The following is a 16,089-nucleotide window of genomic DNA, read 5'->3' as shown; positions in this document are numbered from 1 at the left end:
AAAATGAAAAATAAAATAAAATGACATTACAGAAATAAAAATGAAACAAGTAGACAATAAGGCAGTATAACAACCATTTATATAATATTTACATTGAGACTGAGGATGAGCTTAGTGGTACAGCATTTGCCTAGCATCCCAAAGGCACTGGGTTCAATTGCCAGTACAGTAAAACAAACAAAACAAACAAACAAACAAAGAAACAAAACGGACAAAACTCTATCAAACTCTATATGACATTTACATTATTCTAGATATTACAAGTCATCTAGAAACAACTGAAAGCATATAGGAGGTGTGTAAGCTATACAAGAGTTCTACACCCTCTTATATAAGGAACTTGAGTGTCCATGTATTTAGATCCTTTGGAGGTAGGGGGTGTCCTAAAACCTATTCCCTGTGAGTACTGAAGGAAAATTGCATTTTCAGCACCAGGCAGGGTATTATTAGCATCGGATTGAAGAAAAATGCTCGCCATGTGTCATGGTCCTAGGAGATGGCAAGAAAAGTTTGAGGTGGATTGTCATTGAACAAATGAGAAATCATAAATATTGGAATTAAAACAGTGACATAGACCAGGAAAGATGGGAAAGATAAATCAGAATCAGTAAATAGTCTCAAATAGACATCTGTTCAACATAACTTCACAAAACCTTCATGATAATATCTATTTTATGCCAATAAATAATTGTAGGTTTCATTTAGAGTGATTTGCTGTGGTAATAACAGTTAAGAGTTATAAATCTTTTCACTCCTAGAAAAAATCTTTTTGCACCTTTACATTACATGCAGCAGATAGCAAACCTGTCAAAAAATAAATTGATGGATGAAATATGAACATAACATTTAAACACATGGAAGCTTCATTATATATTAAACTTAGTTGGAGGTTCAAGGTAAAAGTGCCTTTTGAGGCTACATCTTTATGTTCAGCAAAAGACAGGAAAGACTTTAAAAGGTGCTTCCTTCAAATGCTACCTAATCATCTCTGTCCGGGTGAAGTCAACATCCATAAAACATGCTTTAGGTCATATTTCTTTCATGACTATGTGACATTTTCTGTGAACCCATTAAAGTGCCAGGTTTTGTGTTAGCGACCATAAATGTGGCATCCCATTTGAAATATTATTTCACATAGATTCCAACAACTCACTCACTCCTTGTATTTTCCTTCAAAGTATTAAGATATTTTCAATTGAGTAATTCAGCTTCTCTGGGAAGTTGCTGAAGGAGGAGTTAGTAGTACATTTATTGTAACTACCATGCAACCTAAGGGCTTTCAACTGATGAATGGATAAAGGAAATGTGGTATATGTTCACAATGGAATATTACTCAGCCATAAAGAAGAACGAAATTATGGCATTTGCCTTTAAAAGAATGGAAATAGAGACTACCTTGCTAAATGAAATAAGCCAGACCTCCCTAAAACAAAGGCCAAATGTTCTCTCTGATATGTAGATGCTAACCCCCAAGAAGGGAGAGTTGGGAGGGGAAGAAGAGAAATCCATTGATTTAGACAAAAGATAATGAAAGGAAGGGAGAAGGGATAGGAACAGGAAAGGGTAGAATCAATCAGACATAACTTTCCTATATTCATATATGATACATAACCAGTGAAACTCCACATAAAGTACAACCAGAAGAACAAGATCCTAATTAGAATAAGTTATACTTCATATATGTATAATATGTAAAAATACATTCTACTGTCCTGTATATTTAAAAAGAACAAATAAAAAAAACTATACATTATTAGCATGATTTTTAGTTGTAATCTCTCAGAGTCAATAGTAGTAATTTTACAAGCATTTAATTCAGCATTCTACCATAAACTTTGAATTTCATCTGGTATCATGTAGGAAAATATGAAATTTGTTACTTCAGTTTAAATGTTATTCCCTTCATCATTTAATATCTTTCGGTTGTTAAATGAATGTAAAAATAGGATTGTTAAATAGATGAAAATCACTTTTATTACTGCTCTGAGACTAGAAGAGAGATGTGATACGTACACACAAACATACACACATATTACATGTGCATATTCATGTAAAGGAACATTTATATATTTTATATAATATGTAGTACGAACTGATAAGGCACATTTTCATTTTTCTCCCTAAATAATCCCTATCATGTTTCATCCACTTATGAAACAACTTTGGTTTTCAGACATCTTAGTTGTTAATGCTTAACACTCAGTTTCTAAGAATAGTTTTGAAAAATTTTTCCTTACAAGAAAAAAGCAACTTCTCAATGACTTCTATCCATTGATACAAGTAAAATGTGCTTTCTGTGAACCAGAGTCTCAAATATTGTAGCAACACAGCAGTTTTTAAAGTTGAGTTTTTCATACCCTTCATCCTCCCCCAATTCAAAGTTTTATTCTGCCTCAAACCATTCAGGGTAATTTCTGTAACCAGTTCAGCAGATGTTCTCAATTTCAGATTCATTTTTTCCTTCTAATCATTTCTCTTTTTTTAAACAGCTTTATTGAGGTATAATTAATACACAAAGAACTGCACATATTTAATGTGTACAATTTGATGAGTTTGGAAATATGCAAACATCCATGCTACTATCACCAAAACCAAAATAATATATCTATGCAATATCTCCCACAGTCTTCTTGTGTCACATGGTGTGTGTGTGGGTGTGTGGGTGTGTGTGTGTGTGTGTGTGTGTGTGTGTGAAGAATCCTTAACATGAGATCTCCCATTCTGACCATTTCTTACTGTCTATTTCTTTTCAGTTTATTGGAGTGGTGAGTGATAATTGAGAGGAACCATTCTTAATTGATTAAGATCATCATTTCCCTCACTGAAAGTTCTGGACTTCAATTGAGGGAAAGAAAATACAGTGCAGTGTGTACTAGGAAGCCAAAGAAATGTACTTGTCCATGTTAATGGTAGAATGCAATGATCCAAATGTTTATTTTCCTTCAAACTGTACATGTTGAAATCTTAATGCCAATGTAATGTTCTAAAAATTGAGGCCTTTGGGAAGTGATGAGGTCATGTGTTAGAACAGAGATTCCATGAAATGACATTAATGTCCTTATAAAAGACCTCAGAGTTCCTTTGTCAGTTTCACATGTGAGGATGCAGACAAAGCATGGCTATCTATGAATCACCAGAAAGTAGGTCTGCATGAGACACAGGATCTGCCAGATTGATCTTGGATGTTTCAGAATTATGAGAAATAAATTGCTGTTGTTTAGAAGCCTCCTAGTTAATGGTCCTTACAGTAGCCCAAACAGACTATGAGCTTTGGCACCAAGAGGTGGGGCACTGCTTTAACAAATACTTAACAAATGTGAAAACAGGTTTAGGCCTGGGAACGGGTGGGGATTGGAAAATGTCTGCACTACTGTGAATGTATAGTTAAAAGTGATTCTGGTGAGGACCATGAAACAAAAGAGGCGATCTCTAGAGAAAATCTTCTTGGAGAAAAATTTATTAAACCTGAACAGAACGTTGGTAGAAATAGGAATGGTAAAATCCATTCTAGTGAAGTCTTACATGAGAACAAGAAACTTGTGATTGACAAATGGAAGAGAGCCATTTTTGTTATAAAATGGCAAAGAACTTGGCTGAAGGGTGTTGCATGGAAGGTAGAACTTGTGAACAAGAAAATTGGATATTTTACTAACAGGATTTCTAAGGAGTTTTCTTGACTGTTCATCATCAAAATTTGAGAGAAACGATTTAAGAATGGCATTGTTATCCTAATTAGAAGAGGTTATGTTCCAGGTATGTATGATATGTCAGAATACACTCCACTGTCACGTATACCTAAAAGCAACAATTAAAAAATAATGGAAACATTATTCAAAAATTCAGCTGTTTAAGCAGAACTTAGATTCTAAACATCCTCAGTCTATGGATATTGATAGGAAAGAACAAGAAGAGTGTGGCCTACCAATTATCTGACAAGATGTAGTCAGTCATCTGAACAGAAGCCAGGCCCAACTGTCCGTCAACATGCAAGGATGCCTTCAAAGGCAGTTCAGAAATCAGCAAGGCTGACCCTCTCCTTCCAGGCCAAGAATGTAATACTGCTGTGAACATGTAGCCATTGAAGAAAACCCTCATAAGGGCCATGCCAAGAGCTGCCACGGGGCGAGACTGCCCCCTTGACAGCAGAATTGTTGAGGTGCTAAGATGAGATGAGACATCAGCTGCTCAGATCCCAGGTAGAGTCACAGAACAACTGTTGTAGGGACAGGGTCACCCCAACCCAAGGGGGCAGTTTATCAAAGCATTGGTAGACCAGGAATGTCTGATAATGCTCACTTAGGGGAGTAGCTAGAGGAGAGCAGGAAGATGGAAGAAAAAGGCAAAACCACCCACTTAATGTGTCCAGGAGGTGAAAGTGGACACAGAAGTCAGAACATGGAGTCAAAGAGGATTGCACTCAATCATGAAGTCCTAATGGAATTTGCCCTGTGAGTTTCAGACTTGCTTGGGAACTGTGGCTTCTTCCTTCTTTCTCCCTTACAGAAAGGGAATGTCTATCCCACACTGGTCTCACCACTGTGGTTTGGAAGCACATAACATAATTGATAGTCCAGGTGGATAGCCACAGAGTCATTTACCTTCAACTTCATCAATATGACTCAGATGTTGGTTAGGTGAGACTTTGGACTTTAGACTTTTGAGTTGATGTTGGAACTGGTTTAAGGGAAGTTGGGATGAAAAGTTTGTATCTTACATTCAAGAAGTACATGAATTTTGGTGCAGATATTTGTTCCCCCCCAAATTCTTACGTTGAAATTTTAATTTCAAGGTAATCATATTAAAAGGGAGACTGCTGTGGGGTGAGTATGCCATGCGGGCCTTTAGGGATGGGGTCCGTACCCCTCCTGAGAGATCCCAACACGTTCCTTTCCCCTTCCTGCCGTATCAGTATGCAGTAAAAAAAATGACAGTTTGTGTCATCAGCCCCTCACCAGACACAAACTCTGCTGGCACCTTGATATTGCACTTCTCAGCCTCTTGAACCCTGAGAAATAAATTTCTGTTGCTTAAAAACCACATGCTTGTGGTATTTTGTCACAGCAGCCCAAAGAGATGAAGAGGTGTTCATGTTATTTGAATAAGAGTCAACCCTTTGAATAATGCGCATTGACATTTACCCCAAATCTAAATATACTGATGAACTTGCATAAATGCAGGGAATTTTTTTTTAAATTTAAAACAGAATAATCATTTATCTACTTAGGTATCTAAGTCTATAAGTATTATTTATTTTATTATTCAAGGCCTTTCTCATAACACCACCCAGAGCCATAGGGACTTTATAGTGCTGTCCCAGCAGTTACTGATTTACTAAATCTCTCTTAGCTCCACCTATTTCATATGCACAATATGCAAATTAAGGTACCTACTTCACAGACTTACAGTAAGTTCAGGTATATAGGAGTCCAGGTATAACTTCTTAGAAATATGATTTGGCTCATCATTAAACATATTATGTACTGTCTTCTCATAGCTTTCTGAATTATATATGAGCATGTTTGATATGCAGAGGTTTAGTACAATACAACATGTAGTGGGTATGGTAGAAGAAAGCTTCCTGTGTCACTTAAAATAGGAATTCTCATATGTTTTTTCTAAGTCTAAAAGAAATTGACATTTAGAAAAGACACAGTTCCTTGACACATTGATTTAGATAAACTCTCAATATATTTTGGTATCAGCAGGAGAAAATTTAGTCATTAGCAATAGTTCATGTACAAAAAAATGCCTGTCTTCATGAATGAGGATTTACTTATACGTTGCTCAGATAGGGATAAAATAGAATCTAATATGTATAGGAAAGGCAGGAAAATTATCAAGCACAGGTACTACTTCTCTTATCCTTCCATAGCCAAAGCTAATAGATGTGTATTTACATAAAATGATCAGAGCCATTATCACATGCTGGATGGGTTATATTATGTGAATGGTGACACTAGTGGAATTAAAAAACATTAATCATGGTTATTAGCAAGACAGTCACATGAAAATCAATTAGCCTTTGCACCACACAGCATTACAAACTAACATATTATTCCTGCCTTGCAATCAATTTATTTCCCATTCCTATATAAAACTATTTCCATATGCAATGAAATAAATGACATCTTCAAGACTGTCTCTGGAAGCAAATCAAAGACAAGAGAGAGGGGTGGGGAGGAAGGGAAAAAAATAACAGAATGAATCAAACAACATTGCCCTATGTAAATTTATGATTACACAAATGGTATGCTTTGACTCCATGTACAAACAGAGAAACAACATGTATCCCATTTGTTTACAATAATTAAAAAAAAATCTTCACATAGTAGAAACCTTTGACTGGAGAAAAAAAAAAAATAAAGACAAGAGAGAAAATTCATCTGTTATTGAGTCTTTACCTGTGCATTTTACTAACTTAAATTTAACAGTTTATACCCAGTTTACCTATACAATGGGAAAAAAAAAACTACATGCACTCTTATTTATAATACTTTTAGTCTGATTCAAAATGAAAACATATTAAAACCTGTAAAACAGTGAAGAGTATAGAGGGAGACTTTGCAAACCTGTATTTGAGTTGCTCTTCTCTAGCACAGGGGAATATTTTAAATCAATCTGAAGACTCCTTATATTTTTCTCTGTGTTTTAAAGTTCTTTGGAAATGTCTTTATCAATTCAGCAATGAAAACTCTCTGTCTCTTTCTTTCTCTTTTTCTTTACCTCTATCTCATAGACATGACTATTCTGTCCTGGGGTAATTTCTATTTGGCAATAAATTTAAAGACATTTCCAAAGTCAAGAAAGAATGAGGCGAGCTGGAGATTACAAAGTTATCAAATGCAAGTTGTCTTGTTAAAGCACAAAATGATTGCAGCAAATGCCACTCCAGGGGAACAGAGCCTTGGCACTGATTGTTGTTAATGGAAACATCTGATTGGCTCCAAGGACAACGCTGCTCGATGATTACTAGGGCAGTGCCATTATTCAAAATCTCAGTCTGATTTTACCACTAAGGATGCAGTTTTAATGCCCAATGATGCTGAGTAATCTTGAGCCATGAATAACTTTTAAAAGATTCAGGAGTATCACTTAGAAGAAGCCCCAGTTTTAAAGTTTAGGTGTCAGTATATGCATCTTAATATTTCTGTGCACGTGAACAGGGATAAAACTTTTCTAAGTTTTTTGGGATTGCTGAGTTCCATTTTAGAGCGATCCAACTAGTAACTCTCTGTGGCAGGATTCATTATCAATGGCTTATGGATAGGTTCAGTCAGCCTGCATTTATCTAGTGAATTCCATTACATTATTGAGAGCCTTGCAGCCATACAGAGGTTTTACTACTGACTTCGAGCTTTAGTTTAACTGATAGGTCATAAAATTTGTTTCAATATACTTCTGTGTAAGTCTTTATCTTAACCCTCAAGTATATTCTCTGGAGTTCAAGTAGAAAGACTTCTTCCCCTTTGTCAAAATTATAGACTTAAGAGTGCATTAGAATAGTGAGCCTCTTCTAATGGTTTATGGATTTCTTTTCCCTTTCAATAACGTATTTTCTTGTTACCAATTACATGGCATTTGTTAGCACTCAATAAAAATGTTGTCACACTTTCTATTGAAAGCATCTTATATTATCTCTTTGACATACTGATATCCATTAATTTCCCAACACTTCCGCTGATTTACCAAGCATAAAGTGGTCTACAAAATGCGTGGGGGCATTGTGGTTTATCTGATAGAATCTCTCATTTTCCTTCACTCTCCAAACAAGTACTAAGTACCTAGTGTATTTTACTCTGGCCCTGAAGATGCAAAGGCTAAATGAGACAGGATCTGTATACTTAGACATCATTACCATAGGGTACATGTATGATTACACAAATGGTATGAATCTACATCGTGTACAACCTAGAAACAAAATTATCTATCCCATTTGTGTACAATGAATCAAAATGCAGTCTCTAAAAAATTAAAAGATAAATAAAAAAATAATGAAAAAATGAAATAAAAGAAGAATTAAGTTGTTAAGTCCTACTGCCATCAATACAAGGAACAATGAAATGGTTTTATTAGAAAAGCTCAAAGAGTAATCTTTTTTTCAAAAATAAATTGTTTATAAAATCACATAGGGATTTATTTGACAACCACATACAATTTAGTTAAATGTAACAGCCTAAATAATTAAAAGTTTATGTAACCAAAAACATAGTTTGCCATGATTTCATATAAAGAGCTGTCCTAGAATAGCCTGATAATAATACTGTATTCTAAACCAAACAAGGAAACTTAGTGTTAATTTATAATCAGAGAGATGAATACATTCACTCTTAGGTTAGAAAAACTAGCATCTTTGCTCATTTATCACAAAATGACAACCTTGAAATTTTTTATTTTATTTTATTGGGATTTGCAAGAAACTATGAAGTGTCCTAAAGAAATGAAAGATTTTATCACAGATTTTTGTTTGTTTCTACTTTTTTACATGCTAGACTTGAAATAAATTAGTAAACTTAGCTCTAAGACATCCAAAAAGTAACTGTAGATTTCATATAATTAAATAAATATGTATAACAAATAGATATATTTTAAATATGTTTGAGTAATAATTGCTACTTTTTTGAACACACATATTGGGCAAAGCATACTGTGTTTCCTAGGACCCATCTCCTTTAATCTTGACCATTATCTCATGAGATTTTGTCTGTTTTTTATTTTTTTTATTTCCGCAGATGAAAAATCTGAGTTATAGAAAGGGTAAGAAGTCTCTGAGAACCAGAATTTAGCCAAATTTCACAGTTTGAGACATTTATTCTCTGGCAGATGAGCCACAAGATAATAAGCTGTGGAGGAGTTTCGAGTCAAAGCTCTGAGCCAGCTGAGCTGCTGTACATGTAAAAATTGACCCAACTACTTTGTAGCCAAATCAGCATATTTCTCAGTCACTTGTTTTTTGCTTTCTCTGCAGAATCCCACACATGGTTCTGCTTAATGTTAAGCTACGCATGGAAACCTGGTTTAATTGCAACTGAAGTGGAACTTTCCCACCCTATTATTGCTACTGCAGGAAGAAGTGACTGTGAATTGCAGTACGCAGCTTATATTACTGGACCATACTTGGATATTACAAAGTTCTTCAGAAAAAGACAATGTACATCTTGGTCTTGGACTTGGTACTGGGTTGGTAAAGGAGATGGACTCTATTAAAATTAAGTCACTAACAAAAGGCAGTTCAAAATCAAATGTGCCCAAACAACCAATTCTTCTCTTATTGAACTATATCAAAAAATAATGCATATTTTGTTGCATTATTTTAACAAATTAAAAGTACTATAGCCATATGCATTCCTTCTGAAGTCACTTAAAAACATAGTGAGCATGTTAATTTTCTTAGAAATGTGTTTGGTAGAAAAAGGGTGGAATTTGTAGAAATCTTTTGTTCCTCCTGTGTTAAGATTTGATCCCAAAGCTGGGTACGCTAGTCCACACTAGCAATTTCAGCTACTCACTAGACTAGGGGACAATACAGGGGACTGCAAGTTCAAGGCCAGCTTGGTCCAAACAGCCACAGCCTGTCTCAAAACCAAAACTGCTGCCCCCAAATAATTACATATCAATACTCAATGCATTTTTAGATTGGAAGAAGGTATTTAATAATTATTTGGAATCTTAAGTGAGAATCCAGATACTTGAAACCCTTGTGATTGTATATCATCTAAAGAAGCATAATGGATATTCTGCTGTAAACCATTTTTACAATGGTTGGAAATTATTTAAAATTAGAAGATAAGTTTAAAAAGTGGTCCATGTGTGAACATCTCCAACACTGTAAAATGAAAACTGTGTTCAAGTAAGTTAATGAATATTTAAACTTCATACATTGATTTTCTTCTTTAAAAAATGTCAGTATCTAAACTATTATGCAATAAGCTAAAAGGAAGACAGTCCACGGAGCAGAGAGAAGTTACCTATGAATCTAAATACACACTCCTATACTTTCATAGATGGAAACCTATCTGGTCTGTTTCATCATTTTTACTATTCTACTATTACATATAGCTAATTAAAGTATTGAATAGTTTTCATTTTTGTAATTTTATTCTTCACCTTTTCCCAGGGAAAATTTTTTTTTAATTATCCATAGATTAGGTAGGAAGCCAAATAAGTCATTAGACACTGAAATAATTTCCCCATTAAAAGGTGATATGTCTTGTATCTAACTCCCTGAATTTAGGAAAGGTAATCATTATAAACTTTGAGTAGAAACTAAAATTAAACAGATGGAAGTATACATGTTGTCACTGCCTTCTGTATCCTGGACTGTGCTGCCTTCTCTTAGAAACCTCCCATGCAGGGGCTGGGTTGTGGCTCAGTGGTAGAGCACTTGCCTAGCATATGTGAGGCACTGGGTTCAATTCTCAGCACCACATATAAATAAATAAATAAAATGTCCATCAATAAATAAAAAAAAAAAAAAAAAAAAAATTAAAAAAAAAAGAAACCTCCCATGCAGAACAATACACCTCTCTTCTTTCTCTCTACATCATTGTAGCCTCTGAGATATTTGCCTGAGAGCTATCTTCACTCTACCAGATCTGACCATATTTAATTTACATGTTCAGTTTTGGCTCTTTGTTGGCTCTGACCACCATTGGTTTTTTTCTACAGATGAGAACATTGAGCTGCCATCAGTTTCCTTTTTTTTTTTTTTTTTTTAATGTGTACAGGTGAGTTTCCTTCTTTTATAATGCTTGTGTCCATGAATATACACATAAATCCAACACTTGGACCAGCATAAGCTATACTAAAACTCTTCAGTTTTCAATATACAAGGATGAGTTACTTCCACTCAGTTCTGAACCCACTAATGTCTTTGGTTTATGCAAGTCTTCCTCTCTTGTCCAATTTATTACCTTTTCTGCTCCTTCTTCCCACACATATTTCTCATTATTTTATTGGCAATGCTTCTAAAATTGCAGAGAATAGCCTTGTCTTTTTAGGTGTAATTGTTAAACATGTCCGTGTGCATATGTTTTTAATTTATCTCTGTATTATACTATGGATCTTACATTTTTAAAAGATTTTATTCTTGCTGAGAATTATGATTTTGAGATCTACCCACATTATTATGTGAATTTCTAACATATTCTTCCCTACAAAATTTTCAATGACAATATCTAAGCAGTTATTAATCCTGTTGGATACCAAAATCTCTTATGGAAATTTCTTTTTGTTTACCTTTTGTTTTGTTCTAAGTCATATTCCAGAAATACCCCCCACAAGAAAATCTCCACTTATATGCCTATAATATCATCAAAGTTTCAACTTTGCTGCATTTTGTTTCAGTGAAGTTTGAGAACCTGCTGTTAGATTCTAAATCTGCATCATTTCTTATCTCTCACTCTGAGCCCTTTATTTTATAACCCTCCACTACCATTCAATTTATCCTGCTTTTTAAAGATTATCAATATCCAACTCATGCTAATTGTTTTCTTAATGATATGTTTACTGAGGCTCCCTGCAGGATCTGATATTAATTACTGACTCCTCTCACTTACAGTTTAACTTAGTTGGTCTCTTCCTCTCACCCCACTGCCAGTATTTAAAACATAGACATGGGGGAAAAGTAAGTTTTTAAATTTAGTATTATCTAAGGAATTAGAGTGAAGAAACAGAGAAAGTATTCAGTGGAGGAAAGAATGCCAATAAAGCATGCATTAATAAGAAACTTACTGTCATAGACAAATGGGAGACTCAGTCCTACAGTTGACCCTCTGTGGAACCACATAGAATGTCCCACAAGTGTTCCTTCCTATCACACTATGTGGGAATTTATCCAATAACTCCTTTAGACCTTCTGCCTGATGTTAAATAAACTCCCTCCCACCTGCAAGGTCAGGCTGGGCCTGTGCCACCAAATCAGTAGTTACTTGGCATTGGAGACAGTCTGAAGTTTACTATCCACATAGTTGTGCTGAGACTAGGTGGGCCAGGGCAATACATCGTGCAACTCTAGGGACTTCCACTTCAAATGACTTTCTCCTCTCTTTGTTCTCTCCTTTTCTGTTCTTATTTTGTCTTTCTACCTGAACATAAAAATAGGTTCCACATGCAGTGGGAAGATCCAATGATGGACAAGATACGATCATTTGCCATTAATGAGTTTGTGTTTTAGTGGGGAAGCAGATCTTTTCTATCTGAACTGGTAATGGAGGAGATATGCAAATGTGACAACTGAGAATGCCTGCAAATCACCTTGGGAAAGTCAGAACAGGCCTGTTGGAAGGGCTCACCCCTGAGACGCATCTTAAATGAACTTTATAGGAAAATCTCGACAAAAATCAAGTTGTTTGATTATCATGCACTCACTTTTCCTTCCATGTGCTTGCAAAAGCAAATTATTCTGCTCTTGGTCTTTCTTTACATATTTTCTCATTGACATTCCTTACAATTAACCTTTTTTTTTTTATTTGAGTGATTATTTGATTAATGTTTGTTTCAACTCTAGACTAGAAGCAGAGATCATATCTGTTTTCACTTATCTTCCTTGAATCCCAAGCTCCAACACAGTGTCGCACACAGATGAATAAATATCCAAAAGATGAGAGGAAAGAACCTCCAAGGGTAAGATCTAAAAGTCAAATGCTTTAGTCTTCAGTTTATTATAAAATGATTGTGTGACTTTGAGAGGGTCACTTCATAAGTCACTATTTTCAGTGTCAGTCTTTCATCTTAACGGCATACATGTGATTTTCTAGCTCATTCTATAACTGCAAATACTGTGAAGACGACTTCAGCATTTTTATGTTTCAGTGAACTGATAGGAGCCATTCTTTTTTGAGGCATTTGCCTTGGAAAATAATTGGGCATCTTATGTTTCTGCAGCCATAACGTTTATTCCTAAGAACTTAGGCCCACATCTGCAGTTTCTGACCCTTACACTCTTCTCCTCTGTACATGAATTGCACTTCTATGTAATTCACTCAAGAAAGAGAAACTCTTATATGACATCAAACTAAATAAATACGAGCACATTTCCATCTGGAGAAAATCTTGGTATTATGGACTCAAACATGTACGACGTGGTTATGTAAACTTGATATATTTAATGATAGTGCATCTTTTGTTTTTTATTCAAAGAAAAACTTTCCTAAAAAAAAACACATGTGATTTATATGCTAATATAAAGCAGATGATGCTGGAGTTGAGACATAATGTATGACCAAGCCATAATCTAGAAGAGCCATGGAGTCCCCTGATGTGTCATTTTGAATCATACTTCCTCTGGGAGAAGTGGGACAAAAAGAGAGAACTGACAATAAATTTACCCCAAAACATGGTAGCCATGGACTGACATGTGACATTTCTAAAGGCAGAATGAATCCTCAGGAGTGGACGGGAAGCCAGGAGGTGATGATCTGAAAGACCTTGTTTCCTGAAGCCAGGCTTTCCAAGGTTCCGTTGTGTGTCCATTTACCTAACCAGAACAGAGTACACACATCCACGCTGGATGTGCCGTCCTCACACAAAAGTGAACTCATGAGGGTCCTGGGTGTGCACTCACCAATGTGGAAGAAAGAATAGACTCTGACAAAACTATCCAGAGACTGCTAAACATTTTCTTCAAACTTTCTGGGTTGTCAGCAGAACACAATGTCCCGTGCTGAAAATTATGTCAGCCCAGAAATCACTCCATAAAAATTTAACTCTGCACCATTTCAAATTCATCGGAGAAAAAGAGAGATAAAGTACACTTAAATCAAAGAGATTTATGTATTCCAATAAAGCTGCAAGATTTTGTTTTGATAGCAATAATGCAAGAGCCAACAAATTAAATGCTCTTGAGGAATGATTATGGCTACAGGAGTTATTTTGTTTTTATCAGGATTGAATAGCTGTGTAAGTTGTCTTACAGTTGTACAGATTGCGGTTGTATTGATAAGTGGCTTATGAGAAATGGTGTTGAATGGGGAAGAAAGTGTAATTTACTTTTAATTTGATTTCATTTAGTAAACCTGACTTTACAGCTTCAGTTGTAGTTATTTATTATTTACCAGTCATGATACAAAGTAACCTGCCACCAGAGTCATCAATTATGCCCACCCTGAAGATCGCTGTCATTGGGAGAAATGGCACGCACCCTGCCCAAGTGTCAGTGACGGGTAAATTTGAAATTGCCTGTGACCTCGGAACGAGTTTCTGCTTCTTTTTACTCTGTTGCTAGAGGGTCCTTCACTGCACTTGGCATTTACTAAAGAGCCATAGAGGCAGAATAGACTGATCAAGCGATCCCAAGGCCAGTCAAGATAAATTAGATGCTTAATTTATACACCAGGCATTGCAGACAGACTAATTACATGAAGACAGTTTGATAAAGTAATATAAGATTCTGCACATATTAGCCAGGGCTTGCTTCCACAAAATTATTGCTGGTGTATGTGCTCTGGGCTTTGAGATTTTGCAGGCAGAATTTTGCATATTCTAAAGGTGTTAAAACTGCATGCTATTGGCTAATCTTTTCTAATTTTTTTTAGCCCACTAAGAGACGATTCTCTTTTGTTATCTTTTTTTTTTTTTTTTTTTTTTTTTTTTTTTTTTTTTTTTTTTTAGCAGTCTCTGACATGGTTGTGATGCAATTAAATGGAAATTCCAAAGGTATGACTGTTGGCAATAAAAATGCTGAAAATGAAGCACAAGCAATACTCACAGATCTAATCACTAAAATATTGGAGAGAATGGACAATTTGAAAAATAATGCTGAACCTACAAATTCTTCTCTCTCTTTTAAGGATTCATGGATGAATAGCCATGCACAAAGAAACAGAGGCCAAAATTAGAGCAAGCTGAGATATGCAGACAGAGAAGGAGAAACCTTGCAGGGGCTACTAATGTGGTATGGCAAAAAGATTGGATGAATCAGGACAAACTTTATCATCCAGAACCTTGTGTTTGTGTACAGTGTTTAAAAACTTCTGTTTCTGTAATTGAAGCTTCTGTAAATGAAGCAGTCTGTGGATCTAAATAGAGCCAGAACAGAAGCAGTTCTGATAATCACAGGTGGGTACTTTTTTGTAACTTTCTTTCCTGTGGGAATCACAGTGGCCATTGGCAGATGAATACATACCTGCGTACACTCATGCACACATGCAGGGAAGAAATGTCTTCATTTATTGGCAAGGTATTAAATAAGTACCTCAATAAACAACAAAAATGTATTTCAAAGATCTTTAAAGTCAATGTCCTAGGACACAGAATTTCTAGATGAGATAAGCTTTGCCTATAGCAAAGTAGGACCTTTATAAACTTTTTCTGTTTCACATCTTGTACTTCAGTAGAGTGGCTATCCCCAGGCAAATGGTGGTGCTGGGGTCATGAATAACTGGTTCATTATGGACATTCTTTCCTTTTACTGGTTAGTTTTCAAAAGGTGTTTCTATCCTTACCTGAGCTCCTGAGCACAAGGTCCCAAACCTCTTAGGACAGAAAACTCCTCAAGTTTTTTCAAATTTGAGTTGACTGAATTCTTGGGAATTTATAGAATTATTAACAGGAAAATCCCCGAAAGAACATGTCTCTAGAATTTCTGAAGAAAGTTCCCATTAATGACTATTTCACAGGAAGGTACATTAAATTGCTGGACATTTATGGTAAACTCTGAAAACTTCCTGTTCCACCCATTTATTAGGTTTTCTGACATGCTGGAGTATCTAAAGTCTCTGTTTATTTTTAATGTATTTTTATTTTTTATTTGTTCTTTTAGATATACATGACAGTAGAGTATTATTTTAACATACTATACAAACATGGAGTATAACATTCTAATTAAGATCCCATTGTTGTGGTTGTACAAGATGGGGAGTTTCATTGGTGGTGTATTCCTATGTGAACGTAGGAAGTTTACATCTTATTCTAAGGTCTCTTTCTGCTATCTAGATTGTTCAAGAAACTGATGGCTGCAGAAACTGTCTTTGGATCCCTGAACTCTATGATACCTGGTTTGCCAACAAAATTTTTCTTAGCAACATGCGGTTGTTATGTGCCTATTTCTTTCCTTCCTCCTCTGACTTGAACCTGAGTTAACAACAGCACAGT

General features: G+C 35.4%; 1 long non-coding RNA gene across 2 annotated transcripts in view; it reads right to left on the bottom strand.

The window, feature by feature from the left end:
• The window catches only part of LOC306647534, a 140,506-nt gene extending 128,677 nt beyond the window's left edge, over positions 1 to 11,829 (bottom strand). For both annotated transcript variants that reach the window (XR_013760117.1, XR_013760118.1), the window contains exon 1: positions 11,731 to 11,829. This is a non-coding gene — a long non-coding RNA (uncharacterized lncRNA). The remainder of the gene's footprint in view (positions 1 to 11,730) is intronic.
• Between the last annotated feature and the right edge of the window lie 4,260 nt (positions 11,830 to 16,089).

This window comes from Sciurus vulgaris (assembly GCF_902686455.1).
Source record: "Sciurus vulgaris genome assembly, chromosome: 17".
Taxonomy (NCBI): domain Eukaryota; kingdom Metazoa; phylum Chordata; class Mammalia; order Rodentia; family Sciuridae; genus Sciurus; species Sciurus vulgaris.
The sequence above is the reverse complement of the archived record's forward strand: the minus strand, read 5'-3'. Positions and strand labels throughout refer to the sequence as shown.